The sequence below is a fragment of the Giraffa tippelskirchi genome, chromosome 9 (genome assembly GCF_054371585.1).
Source record: "Giraffa tippelskirchi isolate mGirTip1 chromosome 9, T2T-mGirTip1v1.2.pri, whole genome shotgun sequence".
Lineage (NCBI taxonomy): Eukaryota > Metazoa > Chordata > Mammalia > Artiodactyla > Giraffidae > Giraffa > Giraffa tippelskirchi.
The window spans coordinates 2,473,818-2,492,072 of record NC_137283.1 but is presented as its reverse complement, the minus strand read 5'-3'; the positions used below and the strand labels follow the sequence as shown (position 1 = coordinate 2,492,072).

Sequence of the window (18,255 nt, the reverse complement as noted above, 5' to 3'; positions counted from 1 at the left end):
GACTGTTTGCCTGTACGGTCACTTGGCTGCCTGGAGACTGAGACCACCCAGCATTATAGGAGTATGTATCTCATCTCTCTAGCCTGAGAAAAGATCACAATTCAAATTCAAAGTACCGTTTCTACTGGATGAGTATCACTCTCATATCTTTGTAAAGTTGAAAAATCTTACACCATCATAAGTCAGGGATCGTTGGTACTGAGGACTTCAGAATAGTTGGGTCTTAAAATACTTGGATTTGTTTTGCTGGTCACCAGGATCTCTGAGTGCTGTGCTTAGTCCCTTGGTCGTGTCCCGTTCTCTGCAACCCCATGGATTGTAGCCTACCAGGCTCCTCTGTCCCTAGGATTCTCCAGGCCCTCCTCTGTCCATACCCTCCTCCAGGGGATCTTCCCAACCCAGGGATCGAACCCAGGTTTTCCTCATTGCAGACAGGTTGTTTAACAATCTGAGCCACCAGGGAAGCCTGAGAATACTGGAGCGGGTAGCCTATCCCTTCTCCAGGGGATCTTCCTGACCCAGGAATCGAACCAGGGTCTCCTGTACTGCAGGCAGATTCTTTACCAGCTGAGCTACCAGGGAAACTCCATGATCTCTAAGAGGAGAGAATATTTCTGGGAAATATTTGATATTTCTGGGAACAGAGCCTAACTTACTTTTATCTGGGGAGCCCTGGGAAGGCACCAGAACAGATGTATGAGGTGACGATGAATGAAGTAGCTTCTGTGATGATGTCACAGGTTGCGTGACTGATTTTAAAACTCAACTTAACCCCCACTTTACCCCACCCTTTTGAGTCAGCTTTGGACAGTTGGGTCTGAAAATGACAAGGATGACTCAAGCTTTGAAATCTCTATGAAAACAAGAGACACCTCTTCCCACCCTTTGGCAATCTTTGTTTTCTTCCAAATGCTAAGAATCCACACTTTAAGAAAAAAAAAAAAATGACAAACTATGTACAAAATCTTCTGACTTAATCAAAACAAATATTTCTCCAAATTTTCTTTATTTGTACTTATGAAACCTGAAATAAAGTTTAATTAGCAATGCAAAGAAATTGAATATCACTGTATTTCCTTGTTTTCAGAAATCAAAGATTGGATATAATCAGGAAGGTTTATAATTGTGAAAAGAACCTGTTTTGCTTTTGCATCAGGTTTTAATTGTGAGCAAGAAGACCTACATGGCTTGAAAGAAACATATGGATGTTTCTATTTCTCTCTTACTAAACATCGGGAATCGTTCATGAAGTATGTGTTATGGCTGCTCTCTAACACACAGATTTAAACCTTGTAGTTGGTTAAAGTGGAGCAGAAGGAAGCGAGCTGGCTCTGGGTGGGGGGTGGGGAGGGGGCAGTGATAGCATGGCACATTCTGGGCAACGACTGAACGTGGAAGAATGTGAGAGGGCCCTCTTCTTGGTGTTATATGTGTGAAATAGTCATCAGCGTAATGAATCCCATTCCGAAAGTCCTCTCTTATGTAAAGAGAGGAATCGTTGTTAGCACCCAAGGAGTTACAGATGATGGTAAACTCAGGCAAGAGGAACTGGACTCAGGCTGTGTGAATGATGCCTGTTTAGCAAATGATCTTAGAGAGGAGGTAGGATTCTGACTAGAGAATGGGAAACACAGGGTTGAATTTTGCAAACAAGAAGTAGTCTCTCTGGTTACTGGGAAGGGAAATTAATTTATGATGTTGACAGGAATTCCCAAACTGTATCATATGGAAGAACATTGCATTAAAAGGGTCCTTTTGTCAAATAAGTTAAGGAAACCATGCACACCATTTTTGCTTGTGAAGAGTCTCAAAGCGCGCAAATATACAAGTGGTTCTGAGGGGACCTGCTTCTGGTCTAACTTTGCTAAAAAAGGGTTCTCAGAAAAGAGTATGACGTGAAACTCAGTTCAGGAAATGGAGGAGAATTTTTGGAAGAGTACTTGATTGCACAGAGGTGTCTCATGACTTAACCAGTAGGTTGAGTTGCTTACTATGAAGAAGTAAAGAAGCTTTATTGAAAGCATAGCTGTAATACTTGGCCAGATAGAGTACTTCAAGCAGAATGGAAGAGACAGAATGAAAAACTTTGGGCAAGTTAATGGTCCTGCCTAGGAAGCAGGCTAATCAATTCCTTGACTTCAGGTCCTTAAGAAATCAGTCATCTGTGCTCAGTGAGGTCATGTCTTTTATGCCTTTGGATGACTGTGCATGGGAGGAGGAGGGCAGTTTCCCCCCTCCTGGTAGTGAGGGGGGCAGTTTCCTTGTAAATTAAATGTTCATTCTTATTTTGCCAGAATCCTAAAACAGTCTGTCTTTACCTAATCCTTGGAGGTAAAGGATTATTATTATTATTTTGAGCAGAAAATGACCAAATCTGACTATTTGAACTCAAAATTGCCCAGGTTGAATTTTTGATCCGCATGACGAAGGAGGCCAACCAGGCATAGCAGTGCCACACACAGAGCCACAGCCAAGGTCAGAGGGAGGCTGGATAAGATCTGCAGAAAGAAGAAATCCAGGCTAGGTGAGCAGGAAGCAGGAATGGTTGCCCTCCCTCCCGGGCGTCCCATCATGATCCCCTTTGGCTTGAATTGTCTGTCCTGACACTTTGGAAATTCTCAGCTACCCTGGAAGGGAACCGGGGATTTCTGCCCCCCACTCTCTCTTTTTCTTCTTGCCTTTGTTCAGTTTGTGGCCTCAGAGCCATCCTGAGGTTGAGCTGTCACTTCGGGCTTGTTAGTCAAATTGTGGTGATTAATGCAAACAGCCAACATGAACTTTGGGCTGCTCAGATGTTAGATAACCCATGAGCTGGCAGGGAGCCATCCTTCTGCGTCTCCTAAGTGACTCAGACACCTTTCAACACCAAAGAGAGTCTTCCTCAAGCACAAAATTCCGTGATTCCTAAGTGACTCAGACACCCTTCAAAACCAAAAGACAGCCTCTTGGTATTTGATATAAATGTGATGGCCACATTCTTTTCATAAGATAAAAATAATGAGACTGTTCACAAGCAAATGGCTTCTGGTGAGAAAGGGTTGACTCCTAGAGTGATGCTTAGCTTTACGAGAGGGTTTCCAGTAAAATCCAAGCCTCCATCCTCTCTTCTTCTAAATGGGGTCATTTTCCTTAATTAGGTGTGAGAAACAGTTGAGAGCCCACCTTGTTGCGGGTTTAACTTGTACACGTGATAAATGGCCATGTCTTCGTTTCCCCCTAATTTGAAGCAGGTAGTTTCGAGATTAATGAGAAAAATAAACATAAGATATGTAGAGCTTTGAAAGAAGCTTACTTATAGACATTAGAGAGGTTATTGTTTATTACATAATAAAGGAAGCCTCAGTTCTGAAATTCTCCAGAGAATAAGTCACCAAACTTTCTGACTTGTTGTGAATTTAGAACCCTTACCACAAGGGACTTCCTGCCTAGATTGATGTGAAGAAACCAACTATGAGAAAAATGTTCCAAAAACATAAGTTGAAGTTTTACTGCCAGGGGATACCCTATGAAACCAGGCATTTCCATTAATGCACCACTGTATGACTTTATAATAAAGAGTGCTCAGCAGGAGCAGCAAAATTTTGGTGCAGTTGGTTTTGTCCATCTTTTCTCTTGTGGGGCCCATCATCTAAGACCAGATGTTAAGACCCAGTGTCTCATTCACTCCCCACTATTCACAGCTTGTTGATACTATATGTATAATTATTCCATCATGAAGACCCGTCTGTCTCCACTTTCATCATAAGGAAGTGAGATCATTAAGTCTGGTGTTGTCTTGGGTCAATTTTTACGTAACCCAGTGGGTAACATAGGAGTATGGAATTCATTTTGATGATTAATTATTTAGAGATTATGGACTGACCTAGCACCATAACCAAGCTTTTCTTTTTGAAGTCAGGAATTATTTATATAGGGGTTCCCTGGTGGCTCAGCTGGTAAAGAATCTGCCTGCAATGCAGGAGACTGCCTGAAATCAGGAGACCCCAGTTCGATCCCTGGGTCAGGAAGATCCCCTGGAAAAGGAAATGGCAACCCAGAACCTCTTGATGAGGGTGAAAGAAGAGAGTGAAAAAGTTGGCCTAAACTCAACATTCAAAAAACTAAGACTATGACATCTTGTCCCATCACTTCATGGGGAAAAATTGGAAGTAGTGACAGATTTTCTTTTCTTGGGCTCCAAAGTCACTGCAGATGGTGACTTCAGCCATGAAATTAAAAGACTCCTTGGAAGAAAAGCTATGACCAACCTAGACAACATATTAAAAAGGAGAGACATTACTTTGCCCACAAAGGTCTGCCTTGTCAAGGCTATGGTTTTTCCGGTAGTCGTGTGGATGTGAGAGTTGGACCATAAAGAAGGCTGAGTGCTGAAGAATTGATGCTTTTGAACTGTGGTGTTGGAGAAGATTCTTCAGAGTCCCTTGGATTGCAAGGAGATCCAACCAGTCCATCCTAAAGGAAATCAGTCCTGAATATTCATTGGAAGGACTGATGCTGAAGCTGAAACTCCAATACTTTGGCCACCTGATGCGAAGAGCTGACTCATTGGAAAAGACCTTGATGCTGGGAAAGTTGGAAGGCAAAAGGAGAAGGGGACAACAGAGGATGAGATGGTTGGATGGCATCACTGACTCAATGGACATGAATCTGAGCGAACTCTGGGAGACAGTGGACAGGGCAGCCTGGCATGCTGCAGTCCATGGGGTCACAGAGAGTCAGGCACAACTTAGCAACTGAACAACAACAACTATTTTTATAAAGTAAAATTTATCTTTTTAAATATACATTTCTAGCAGTTTCGACAAACACAGTCATGTAATTGGATCACTGCCAAAATATAGAACATGTCCGTCACCCCCAAATTCATCTCATGCCATACGTAGGCACTTTCTTATAAAGTAAAATGCACATGTCGTAACTCAGTAACTCCCACAAACAGAAAAATATGTAAGCATATGTTTATAAGTGAGTTTTTCATTATTTCCCCAAACTGTAACCAAGTCAAATACTACTCCCCACACTCCCAGCCCTCGAGCAACCACTGATTAATTTTCTATCTCTGTATCTTATCTTTTCTCTTTCAGTATCATATAAATGGAATCATACAGACTGTAGTCTGAGTTTATGAGTGAGGGTAGTGAACTGGCTTGGGGTTCTTGGATATCCTTGGATCTGTGGTTTATGCCTTTCATTATTTTTAAAAAATTGTGTCTACTGTCTTTTCAACTTCTTCTTTTGTCTTGAAGTCTCTTCTTCTAGGATACCAGTTACTTGTATGTTAGAATATTTGACAGTGTCTCACAGCTCTTAAATGCATTGTTCTTTTTTCCTTGCTCTTTTCCTCTTTGTGTTTCAGTTTTGATAATTTCTGCTGCTCTCTTTTCTTGTTCATTATTTATTTTCTTGACTCTATCATAGTTGCTCTTGAGCCTGTCACAGACATTCTTCATCTCTCTTTTCATGATTGTATTTCTAGCATTTCCATTTGGCTTACCCTCACAGTGTCTGCTCCCCACTTATTCACGAATGTTGTGCCTCTTTCCCACTGGGAATTTGAACATGTATATGATGTGTGCTGTGTACGAAGTCATTTCAGTTGTGTCTGACTCTTTGCAACCCCTATGGACTATATAGCCCACCAGGCTCCTGTGTCCATGGGATTCTCCAGGCAAGAATACTGGAGTGGGTTGCCGCCTGCCAATACTGGAAGATTCCAGGGGATCTTCGCGACCCAGGGATTGAACTGTGTCCCCTATGTCTCCTGCACTGGCAGGCAGGTTCTTTACCACTAGCGCCACCTGGGAAGCCCCACGTATATGATAGTTATTTTAAATTCCCAGCCTGATAGTTCCAAAACCTGGGTCATGTCTAGGTCTATTTCTGCTAATTGCTTTGTGTTTATTTCTTCTTGTTTTTGTGTATACCTCATCACTTTTTATTGTGTTATAGGCATTGTGTGTAAGACAAAATACACTGGGGTAATATTATGGATTCCTGCAAATAGGCCGTTTTTGGGTACTCAGCCATTTACATGGGAGCTGGGTGGACCAAACTTGATCTGAGTCTAGGTTTGTCATTGCAATGGTCATCTTCCTAAACACTGGCTTCAAAGTGCTCAAGCATTCTCCTGTGCTTGGGGTGGTGGCTATGGGATTGGAAGGTTTTTCTTAATGTTTTGCTTCCCCCCTCAACTTTAAGCCTTCTCTGGGATCCTGCCCCACAGCACAGTCTCTCTGGGACAGCCCCTCAGTGCCTGCTGGCTTGGGGTGGGGGGTGGCGTGGTCCCTTACTCTTCTGCTCTATCCTCGGTCCCAGTGATCCCAGGTGCCCGAGCCTTGTATGGGAGGCGTCCTCAGAGATCCTGCACCTTCTGTTCATGCCAATCACACTGACTTGTGTCTTTGCCAGTCTTGTGCTGAAGAGTTTTTCACCCCCTCCCAAAAACAGAAGACCTTTAATGTTATTTGTACAGGAACTCAGACCCCAAATGGTTTCCTGCCCTTCCCCAGGGATGAAGGGTTTTCTTCTTCTTTCCTTTCTTCCCTAGATGCAGTGGGTTTTCTCCTGTGCCATCAAAGTGACAGGCTTGCTGCTTCTCCTCTGACATCTCAAGGCTTACATTTTGTGGGGTAGAAGGGTACAGATAGGTCTCTTTTCTTCAGCAGCCACTGCCCATCGTCTCCAGACTTTCACATGAGCACCTGGTAGAGCGGTCATGGAGAAACTGTTTGAGCGAGAGGAAATCCTCAAATGTCTGAGTATCCTACCTGGTTGCCCTTAACCTTTAGGAATTTGTTAAGAACTTTAGCTGAATTCTTCACACCTGCAGTGTCTTCATTTCATCTGCTGCTGCAAGTGAACCAATGCTCTTCCCCAACATTTCCTTGGAGATGCCCCTCTTTCCTTGGATTTCAGGCTACTTCTTTGCCCTATAACCTCAGGAACCTTAAGAGTAGAAGAAAAGTTGTGATTTTGTGATATATTCAGCTTTTGTTGTTGTTAGGTTGGAAGGGACACTCTGTCCCATTTCTACGGCCCAGGTCACAGTGGAATTCTGAATCAAGAAAAAAGAAGTAGTGAACAGGTTGGGAGGAGATGGGAAAAGTAGTAAGGGCTTCCTTGGTGGCTCAGACAGTAAAGAATCTACCCGCAGTGCAGGAGACCTAGGTTCAATCCCTGGGTTAGGAAGATCTTCTGGAGAAAGGAATGTAGGGGACAGGTCAGGAAGGGATGGGAAGGTTTTAGTCATAGACATGTTTCTAGAACTTTGGGGTCGTGGATCTCAACTTGAACTGACTTGTCAGAAAGGGAGGGGTTGTTCTCTTACTTCTAGATTAGTTTGAAGAAGCCGTGGGAATTGAGCTTGAGTCCACTTTGGATCTAATTCCCAGTTATGCCCCCTCAGTTAATCCAACATCTAGTGACAGGTAGTAAGCTTGCCCTCTTGTTCCTGACTTAGTGCATTTTCAAGCTGTTTCCCCCCCACAGTTGAAGCGGGACTGTTACTAGTCCAGTTCTTCCTGGTGTGTGTCTGTAAATGCAACCTCGACCATCTGGTCTCTCCCTCCCGGGTGGCCAAATGTTATCCTGCCCAGTGCTGTCATTTGCTGACCGGTGTGCTCATGAAATGGTGACTGTGCCTGAATGGAAGGGAAAGGGTAACAGAGTATGAATGAGACAATAAGGAAAACCAGCGCTCCTCTTTATCAAGCACTCGCCAGTCACCAGGACCGCGCGCATTGCTTCCCTGCACTGTCTCGTTTGAGTCGCGTAACAAGCCTATGGGAAGGTGCTATTATTATCCCACTATTAATACGAAGAAGTAATAAATGGATTTAGTAAGTGGTGTTGGGAAAACTGACAGCCACATGCCAAAGAATGAAACTAGACTACTATCTTATACCATACACAAAAATTAACTCAAAATGGGTTAAAGACCTGAATGGAAGACCTGGAACCACAAAACAGAAAAAAATATAGGCAATAAGCTCCTTGACCTTGGTTTGGTGATGACATTTGTGTCTGAATCACCAGGCAAAGGCAACAAAAGCAAAAATAAGTCAGACTACAGGAAAATAAAAAACTTCTGCAGAGCAAAGGAAATCATCAACAAAACGAAAAGGCAGCCTACTGCGTGGGAGAATACGTTTACAAATTATATACCTGTTCAGGGGTTAATATTCAAAATATGCAAAGAATTCATACAACTCAATCTCAAAACCCCAAACAATCCAACAAAAAAAAATGAGCAGAGGACCTGAATTGACGGTTTCCAAAGGAGACATACAGATGGTCAACAGGTACATGAAAAGATGTTCAACATCACTTATCATCAGTAAAGTGCAAATCAAAACCACACCTGTTAGAATGGCAACAGGATAGGAAATAACAAATGTCAAGAATGTGAAGAAATTGAAATTCTTATGTACCATTGATGGGAATTCAAACTAGTGTAACCACTAAGAAAAAACAGTATGGAGGTTCCTAAAAAAAATTAAAAGCAGAACTACTAAATGATCTAGCAATTCCATTTCTGTGTATTGATTCAAAGAAAATGAAAATACTAATTTGAAAATATATATATGCACCCCCATGTTCACTGCAGCATTATTCATTATAGCCTAGACATAGAAACACCTTCCGTGTCCACTGATGAATGGATGGGTAAAGAAGATGTGATTTATCTATCTGTCTGTAGATACACACACACACACACACACACACACACACACAGTCATAAAAAAGAATGCAATCTTGCCATTTGAAACAACACAAATGGACCTTGAGGGGATTATACTTAGTGAAACAGTCAGACAGGTAGCATATGGTCTCACTTATACATGGAACACAAAGAAAGGAGAACAAACAAAAAGTCAAATAAACACAAAGATGAAACAGATTGGTGGTTGCCAGAGGTAAGAGGTGGGCAAAATGGGTCATGGGGTCAAAAAGTAGCAACTTTCAGTTTTATAACTGAAATAAGCCCTGGGGGCATAATACACAGCATGGGGATTATAATTAATAATACTTTATTGCATATTTGAAAGTTGCTAAGAGGAAAAAAAGAGTCTGAAGCACAAAGAATTGAAGTAACTTATACACGTTTGCAGACCTGGTAAGACATAGACCCAAATCCAACCTAATATCTTAACTAGTCCTAAATTACATTGACATCTGCCTAATAACATTTTTTTAAAGGAAACTGTTTGGTTTCTAGAGTGATGGCACTCATAGAGAATGTCTCAGATCAATGGAAATTTTCTGTGGAAGTGCTGACTTTTGGGGATGCCATCAAGGGTCTTGGAGAAAACGTTCCCTCGGAGAAACCCTGTCGTTCCTGGATGGTAGAAGTCTCTCTGTCCCTAGTGTCAGAAGCCTGCTCAGACGTCACCCTCAACAACAGCAGCAGCTGTGACAGTAAAAGGCAGACCGTGGAGGGTATAACCAAAACCCCAAGTCCCTGCCTCCCACTTTGGGGTTGACAAGCCACACTGAGCCCCGTGGCCTGGGTTTGGGACCCAGCTGCTAAAAGCATTTCCCTTGGTTTCTCCTAAATGGGCTGAGAAGCCCAGTGATTGTGAAAGCTTTAGACAGGCACAGCTGTGGGGGAGCTGGGGAACTTCTTGCTGCCTTCCTATAAAGAAAACAAGCTGAAGCCCCGACCATGTAATCTGGATCCACCAAAGGATGGGGAATGTACTTCTTTTCAAGCTTGTTGTAACTTTTGAGGCAGAATAAAAACATTCAGGTGCAGGGAGCCACATTTTGTCTAGTATTTTTTTTGGCCATGGGGCAGGTGGGGATCTTACTTCTCTGACTAGGGATTGAACCCGTGCCCCCTGCAGTGGGAGCATGGAGTTTTAACCACTGGGCCACCAGGGAAGTCCAGATTTTGTCTAATCTTATACCTGTTTTATTTTTTTCTGTGCTTCTTGTGGGTGCATGTCAATGCATTTAATTCTTATCAAAATGATTGTGTCACACATTGTGAGGCTTTTTTATATTCTGCAAAACATTTTACACATACTAGTTCATTTCATCTTACGAGAACAGTAAGGTAGATGTAGACATCAAAGCCCACTCTAGCAAAGAAACGTACACAAGAGAACAAAACAAGGAAGGCTCAGAGATGAGTCTAGATTGGCACACTTTGTGATGGCTAAACTTGTCACCCGGGACCTGTGGTCCAGGCTTTACCCTGGAGGTGAGTCAGGGGGACTATGTATCCCTGTTCTCTCTCCATGCAGCCCCGTCCATTTCTAGGAAAATCCTGGCCAATTTATAGTTCCATCTGCAGTGCTTGCCTGCATCCTCACCAGCACTAGCAATTCTCAATTGCTTAAATTTTTGCCCATCTTATTACAGGTGGAAAATGGTATCTCATGGGCATTTAAATTCATCTTATTCTTGTTAGAGGTTGAGTATCTTCTCGTATAGACTGTAATTCTTCCTTATGAATTGCCTCTCCATCTCCGGCTTGACATATGTTCATAAATATTTTCAATCTTCAAATCAGCTTTAAAGTATTTCCCTTAGAAACCACATGAATGCAGCTTTTTTCTCTTAAAACTTAACCTGAAAGCTTTTCTCTTTCTATGGGGAAGTTCGAATCCTTTGCTTTTCCTGGGAAGACGTATAGTTAATCTGATTCTCATCTCTGTTTGCTGTAATCTTCTCACTCCTGTCACTAGATTGCCTGGATTTCCTTTGATGCTTTTCTGATTTTATGTTGTGCATTGCCTCCAGTATTTTGGGAGCTGTACATCTTATTTCTGGCCATCTCATGTTTAGCCGTATATTTTTAACGTATTGACGTGTATTTTCCTACTGTTCAGAATAAGTATTTATAACCTACACCGTTCAAGCCGAGTTTGACACACTTTTATTTCTTCCTTTCTCCTTAGAATTATTTTGGTTCCAGAGGTGAAATTTTTTATTTATGACTTCTTTCTCTCCAAACTTTAGTGATTCCTGTTTGTCCATTTAATTTGATAGATTGAAGGCTGGACTCATTAGCATAAGCAGAGTATGAGTTTCTCTCAACATATATGAGGTTTTAGGTCTGCTTGAGGCTCTACTTTCTCTGGGAAGATTCTCTTCAATAGACAGTGAAAGACCGGATCCGAGCTTCTGGAATGTGGGGGGAGAGCGTGGTCCCTTTGCCCCTGGTGGCCAGATGTCGGAGTGTAATATTTCACACTTCAGCGGAAGAGATGCCTTTCTATTTTATATCCAAATTCATAGTTGCAGCGCCCGTTGCTTTCCTGTCCCAATGCTGACCTTTCATTCTCAAAGCAGACCCCTGATTCACTTAGAGACTATGTTTGTAGTTTTAACCTGACCCCCAAACTATGGCCGTGTGTTGACCACATGGGGATGGATGGGGGAAGATCAACTGGTGTAACAACCAGCTGTCCTTTGGTTAATTATCTCTGAGTGCAGCACTGACTCAGCCCTTGCGGAATTTCCACTGAGAAGGCTTGACTGCCTTAGACACCCGCTCATTCACCACAAGGCTTGAGATTGTCAATGAATGCCTTGATGTTTCTATCAGTAAATCATTTCTGTTTCTGTCTTCCCAAACACCCCCAAATTTGTGATCCAGAAATGACACCTTTCCTCACTCAACACGTTTAATCAGAATTACTGATATTGCAGAGACCAGGAACCTGAGAATTCAGGAGAGCCACCCTGAGAAGGAGGAGGTATCATCCAGGGGTACCGTGGGGCTCCTGCAGCGACAAAGGGGCGGAGGGAAGGCCGTTCTGGGAGTCAGCTCTTCTTTTCCCATCAGAGGGCAGGGAGCGCCTTCACCCTTTTAAAGCACCAATGGTGCTCTCTCAAATGGTACTCTCTTCAAAAGAAACAAAAGTACTGTGTTGAAGAATGGCCCCAGGGACTTGCCGGGTGATCCAGTGGTTAAGATGTCACCTTCCAATGTATGGGGTACAGGTTCGGTCTCTGGTGGGGGAGCTAACATCCCCCTTGCCTGGTGGCCCCAAAACCAAAAACATAAAACAGGTGCAATATTGTAACAAGTTCAATAAAGTTTAAAAAACGGCCCGCGTTTAAAAAAAAAAAATCTTAAAAAAAAAAGAAAGGTCCCATTCTTTAAGAAGATGCTGTTTATGGTCTGATCTGGGTGGGTGAGACCTGCCATGGGCCGTCGGAGCACATTGCCCTTGAGTGGCTGGCGAAACATGGTGGCTGGAGCAGGCGGAAATGCATGAGGAACCCCTCTCCCATCACCCTTTTGTTCATTTAACCCAAATGTGTTGAGTGCCCGCCCGTGACTGTGTATTCTGTTCACTGCTGGGTTCACTGTGTACGTAAAGTAGGCAAGCTTTCCGCCCTGTGGAGCCTGTGGTCGCATCAGCTATCAGCCCTTGGCTTCTCCGTTTGTTTCTTTTATCTCAGTTGTCCTCATTCGGAAACCCTACTAGTCAATGCAGTTGAGCAACTGCTTTAATAGGAACTTGGAAGCTATCTTTAGGACTGTCCTATGAGAACAACATAGAATTTTACCAACGTTGAATATTGGCCAAGAGAGTCACACATTTTTCAAATGACTTTTGGTTTAGATCTCTTTAGAAAGGCACTGCAGTGAAGAATGCTTATCCAAAGTTAATGCATTGATTCACGGGGAGCTTCTTTATTTTAATTTTCAGTTTATCCTGTAGTATAGTTGATTAACAATGGTGTGTTAGTTTCGAGTATCCAGCAAAGTGATTCAGTAATACATATACAGGTAGCTATTCCTTTTCAAATTCTTCTCCCATTTAGGTTGTTACAAAGTATTGAGCAGAGTTCCCTGTGCTATAACAGCAGGTCCTTGTTGGTTCTCTGTTTCATATATATTAGTGTGTATGTGTTAATCCCCACCTCCTAGTTTATCCTTTCTCCCCTTTCCTTTTTGGTAACCATAGTTTGTTTTCTAAGTCTGCGAGTCTGTTTATGTTGTGTAAATAAGTTCATGTGTATCATTTGTCTTTTTAGATTCTACTTATAAGTGATATCATGTGATATTTGTCTTTATAAACCGCCTCTGCCCTGTCGGATGATGTATTGCCGTCTACATCAATGGGGATTTATATATGATGTGGTCAAGGTGAGAGATCAAGTCAGATTCAGAGTGGGATCAGAGCTTCAGGTCACATGTGGCTTTGGACATATGCCGGGCTCATACCTGTGTTTTGAGTGAAGGAAGCATGGCACTAGATGATGTCTGAGGTCGTCTAACAGGAATGTTTCCTGAGGTTATGTTAGTAACAATAAAATATAACAAACTCTGTTTTCATCTTTTTACTTCTACCCACAGAAGACTTCCCTTGGGGTTAGTGGATGTTCTATGCAGGAGGATCAGAGGCAAGAGACGGCACTGGACCTATAAAGTGACAGTCTCACACAGCCACGTGCTGCTGTTGCATGGAACACCTCAAGTTCCCTAGCAAGGTGTCAGCACGAGCCACTTTCTGAAACAGGGCTTGTGTCTGAATGACCGGACAGATGCCTTTGTTTTCTGTCTCTGCAGCCTCGGCGATGGGAGGTACCCATTTGGGGAGAAACATCAAAACAGGATGGCTCTGTTCATGTTTATGAGACAGTGTGGGATGGAGAGGTTTTTCTGGGTTTGGGATTTTGTTACCCTTCCGTCCTCCCCCATTTCTCATCACCCTCACCTGCCACTCCTGCCCCCTCTCAGAGTAGATCTGCAGAAAGTGAGCTTGGGGAGCTGAAAAGGTTAGGACTTACTTTTTACTGCAATTCACACCTTCCCCAAGGAAATTCCTTAGAAACTCCAGTAATTGGTGAATTATGTTTATTGAGTTGGTCTCCTCAAATTGTCACTGGGAAGGCGTGAGAAATTGTTATACATCCTGCCAGCAGCGTGCTGTGGAGACTCGGGCTTAAAGGCCCCTTTAGACGGCCTGGAAGATGGCCCGTCAAGACCCGTGCCACATTTCCTAAGATGCCCCGCTCCTTCGTCTTGCCCTCATGGCACCTCCAACCCCTCCCCACCAAAACCCACCTCTCTGCATGCCGGACACACACGCACGCACACTGACACGAGTATTTGTAAGGAACCTGTGGAATGTATTTGAGGACGAAAGCTCAGGAGGCAGACGGCGCGGTTTCTCCATTTAGCGGCTCTGTGATCTTGGTCATTTCACCTTTTTGTGCCTCAGTTTCCTGTACATCATGCGGTTGTGATGAGGAAGAAATGGTCTCATCCGCATCCCGTGCTCTGTAAACACGAGGTCCTGTTCCCATGATGGACTGTCACTGCGCTTTCATTCTCGGGGCTGTGGATACCTTGGACCTTGAGATTTCAAGTACCGGGCTGTCAAAAAGACCAGCAGACTGAGCTGCATTTCCCTGTGTGGGCGGCGGGGAGGGAGAATGCCGTGTGGCTTGCCCTTTGTTCTCACATGAGTTCAAGTCCAGAAAGAGCTTAGGGACCGGGTGGTAATGGCCTCTAAGTGCCCTTTCAGAGGAGGCAAAGTTAAATGTCACTTGCCAGGTGCTGAAACTTACTTCTAAGGAGAGGGAGTGAAGGGGACCGGTCGTGCGCAGCAGAGCTGGGAACGGACCTGCTGCGGTCAGCCCATCCCGGCAGAGCCCCCAGAGCTCCCCGGCCGTGTCTGCATCCCTGCCCCTTCTGTCAGTGCCACCTGAGCATCACTTTGGGAAGGAGCGAGGAAGGGTGGGCGGGTGGGGACTTCTGATGTGATTCTGACAGATTACGAGCGATGGGAAACTTGACAGTTTCTGTCCGCATGCGCTCCCTCTGTTTTCTGTTTGCTGCTTTTCTCAGTTGCGATGGGCTCCGGGTTCCTTCAAGTTTAGTTTTGAGTTTTAACCTTAAGTAAACCCTGGTTGCAGGGCCAATGTGATTGCCTTGTTACGCAACCTGTGGTCGCACACACAGGCTGCACAGGATGCCCGATTGCGAAGGATTGGCCCTCCGATTCGCAAACGTGGCTTCCATCAGGTGAAACTAGAAACTAGTCCTTTGAAACCTCCTCTCCCAGTTCAAAAGTTGCCCAGAGGGACAGCAAATGGCAGAGTCTTAGCCACCAGCCATCTTGCTTTTGTGGGAGGTAGGGCACAGATTTTCCATGGTGCCAAGAAGCGGAGAGAAATACTCATGTTAGTTGAAAGCCCGTGTGTCTTACACAGTTTAGGGAAGAGTAGAACCAAAAACACCTTCCCACCTTTTCCCTGAGTATAATCGATGGTTCTAGCTAACATGCATTGAACTTACCACACAACTTCCTGTGGCATAAACACACAGGTCCCTAAAATAGACAGATTTTATAAGAAATCAGAAAAATAGAAAATAGGAAAAATGCTCCATCACACGGAGTACACCAAGCTTTGTGGAACTGACTAAGGAGCTATCAAAAGCTGGTAGTTGGAGGCTAGGATAATGAATTTATTAGGGACCTCGACACTGTTTAAGGAGGCGGTGCTAACCTTTCAGGAACAGAAGGTTATTTTTCATTTTTGTGAGGTTTGATGGCTACAAGAAGACAAAGATTGTGGCAGGGAACTTGCTAGGATAGTGTCTGGTGAGGCTGTTGGATGGAGGTGGAGGACGGTGCTCTGAGCCTGTATCCTGGACTCCTGCCAGCCAGCGTGTGTGTGTGTGTGTGTGTGTGTGTGTGTGTGTGTGCACGTTCAATCATTCATTCACTCACTGAGTCATCCATCTGTACTTCTGGCTGATAGCACCAGCTCAAAGTTAGAGCTGGGGCTGTCTGCTGGGGGAAAAGGAGTTACGATGATGGGTAAGACATCCGTGGTGACTTACTTGGGGAGAAGAAAGTCATGGACCTAGAGACCCAGCAATCCCTAAATGTGCTTCTTTGGTAAAAAAAAAAAAAAAAAAAAAAACAACCAAAAAACAAAGTTAAACTTAGGGGAAAGCTGTGTTCTCGAAAGCTATGCATTATGAAGCTTTGCTTATGAGGCTTACAAATTCCTGTGAGCCGTGGAGGTGATCAGGACTTTGACTGATGTTGGGAGGAGGGAAAGGCAAAGAGCCTATGAGAGCTGCACGGGGAATCAGCTGCCTCTGTCTGAAGTCTCCCGGAAGGCAAGGGTCCCTTTCAAGGGAGCCATCCCAGGACCTCCCCGGGGAGGCGGGCAGCCCTTCTCCCCACTCGCCCTGCACCAGCAGGAAATCTTACACCCAGAAACATGCTCCCTTGCTGATCTGTGCCTTTGAAGTATGGGTTCACCCACAACATGTGAGTCAAAGACACATCAAACAAGTGGCAACCCCCACGGACCAGGTCAGGCCACCACTTAGAGAAGCAAGCTTGGGAATCAGTGACAGTTCATGCAGGGTAACCTTTGCCTGCCTTTTTTACAGCTCATTTCAAAAGAAATCCCTTTCTTTTTCAAGACATTCTGAAAATTAAAAAAAAAAAAAACTCTGGCCAATCTACATATGTGATTATATCAGCCTTCACCAGAGTTCTGCATTGTGTCTCAGATTATGGTTGGAAATTTGTCTTATTCAGTCTGTTTTGTGATCTCTGCTTACTCCTTACAACATCTCCAAATACATGGCAGAAAGCCGAGAACCTTCCATTTTTAACTGATCAGGCTTTAACTTCCACAAATGACTATCATGGATTTGCATATCTGAACTGGAATAATAAAAACTAAAAAGTCAACCCTATTTCTAAAATGTGTGAGCGATTTCCACAGAGGCCAACTGAACAATTTTTTGTTATTTTTAAATTTAAAAATTTTTATATTTTTAGCGAAAGTGAAAAACAGTCTATCTCTAGGATGGTAGGTCCAAGTAGAACCACACAAAGGCTGCCTGACAGGTTTTTGGTTTTTTTTTAATTGACGTATAGTTGATTTACAAAGAAGTGCTGATGTCTGCTGTTCAGCAAAGTGACTCAATTACACACATATAGACATTCTTTTTTAAGTATTCTTCTCCATTATGGTCTACCCCCGGAGACTGAATACAGTTGCCTGTGCTGTACAGGAGGACTTCTTTGTTTATCCATCCTAAATGTGCTACTTTGCACTGAAAGCTACGTCTGTGAGACGTCAGACATCACCAGTTCAATGTGAGAGGAGCAGAAATAAGTTAGAACTAACACGTCAATGCATGCCTTTAAAAAAAAACACCTTTGCTACTTTCGTAAAACAATTCTATTAAACTTATGATCGTTGTAAAGTTCACATTGGTCAGAGTTGTGAAGTGAAGAAAATGCAGTTTTCTCTTTTCTTCCCTTCTGAGCAATTCCCCTTCAGATACTTTCTCTCCTTTTTCACAGAATATTCCTTTTGGAATGGTGTTTTTCTCACTCAGTCAATAAACAAGCTATCACAAATATTCAACAGGAACCAAAGCTAAACAAAGCGTAGTTCATCCTTCTAAACCCTGTTTCATCTTCCTGGCCTGGCAGATGGGATGAGAATGTCTAAGTACCACTGTGATGTCTTTCCTTTTCTGTGTGTTTCCACAGCACCTGGCGCCAGGCTTAGCGCACTGATATTTTAAGTGCTGCTCATTTGTGATTTTTCTCCATCATCCGTAGGTTTTTTACGTCATCTTTCCTTGCATCCTGGTTCCCCTGGCTGGCATACAAGTGTTTCAACTGGCATGTATATGAGTATTTCAAACTGCATCCAAGAATCTTACCATTCCAGTTTCAAATTTTTAGAAGCTAGATTTTTCATTGGTATTATCAAGTGTACTGTTTGGCTAGCACAGCCATAATAAAATTCCACAGACTGGGTGCCTTCAACAACAGAAATTTATTTCTGGAGGCTGGAAGGCTGAGATCAAGGTGCTGGCAGGGTGGGTTTCTCCCGAGGCTGCTGTCTTTGACTGCAGCTGTGTCCTCACATGGCTTTTTCTCTGTGAATGTGCCTTCCTGGTGTCTCTTCCTCTGCTTATAAGAATTCCAGTTTTCTTTTAACTTGGATCACCTCCTTAAAAGGCCCATCTCTGAATACGGTCACATTGAGGGTTCAACATATGAACTGTGGAGGGACCCTTACCGTCTGTAACACCTGGTATGGTAACCAAATGCCAAGATGTCCCCTCCCCCTGATGTGAAGATGAAGGATTTTACTCCTGGGACTGTGTGTGTGCGTGCTAAGTTGCTTCAGTTGTGTCTGACTCTTTGAGACCACAGGGACTGTAGCCCGCCAGCCTCCTCTGTCCATGGGATTCTCCAGGCAAGAAAGCTAGAGTGGGTTGCCATGCCCTCCTCCAGG

General features: G+C 43.6%; 1 long non-coding RNA gene across 2 annotated transcripts in view; it reads left to right on the top strand.

Annotated features, from left to right (window-relative positions):
• The window catches only part of LOC145520487 (uncharacterized), a 199,995-nt gene that overhangs the window by 69,430 nt on the left and 112,310 nt on the right, over positions 1-18,255 (top strand). Inside the window, exon 2 of one of the 2 annotated variants that reach the window (XR_014064503.1) lies at positions 2,403-2,524. The exons of the other annotated variant lie outside the window; for it this stretch is intronic. This is a non-coding gene — a long non-coding RNA (uncharacterized LOC145520487). The remainder of the gene's footprint in view (positions 1-2,402; positions 2,525-18,255) is intronic. 2 annotated transcript variants of the gene reach the window in all.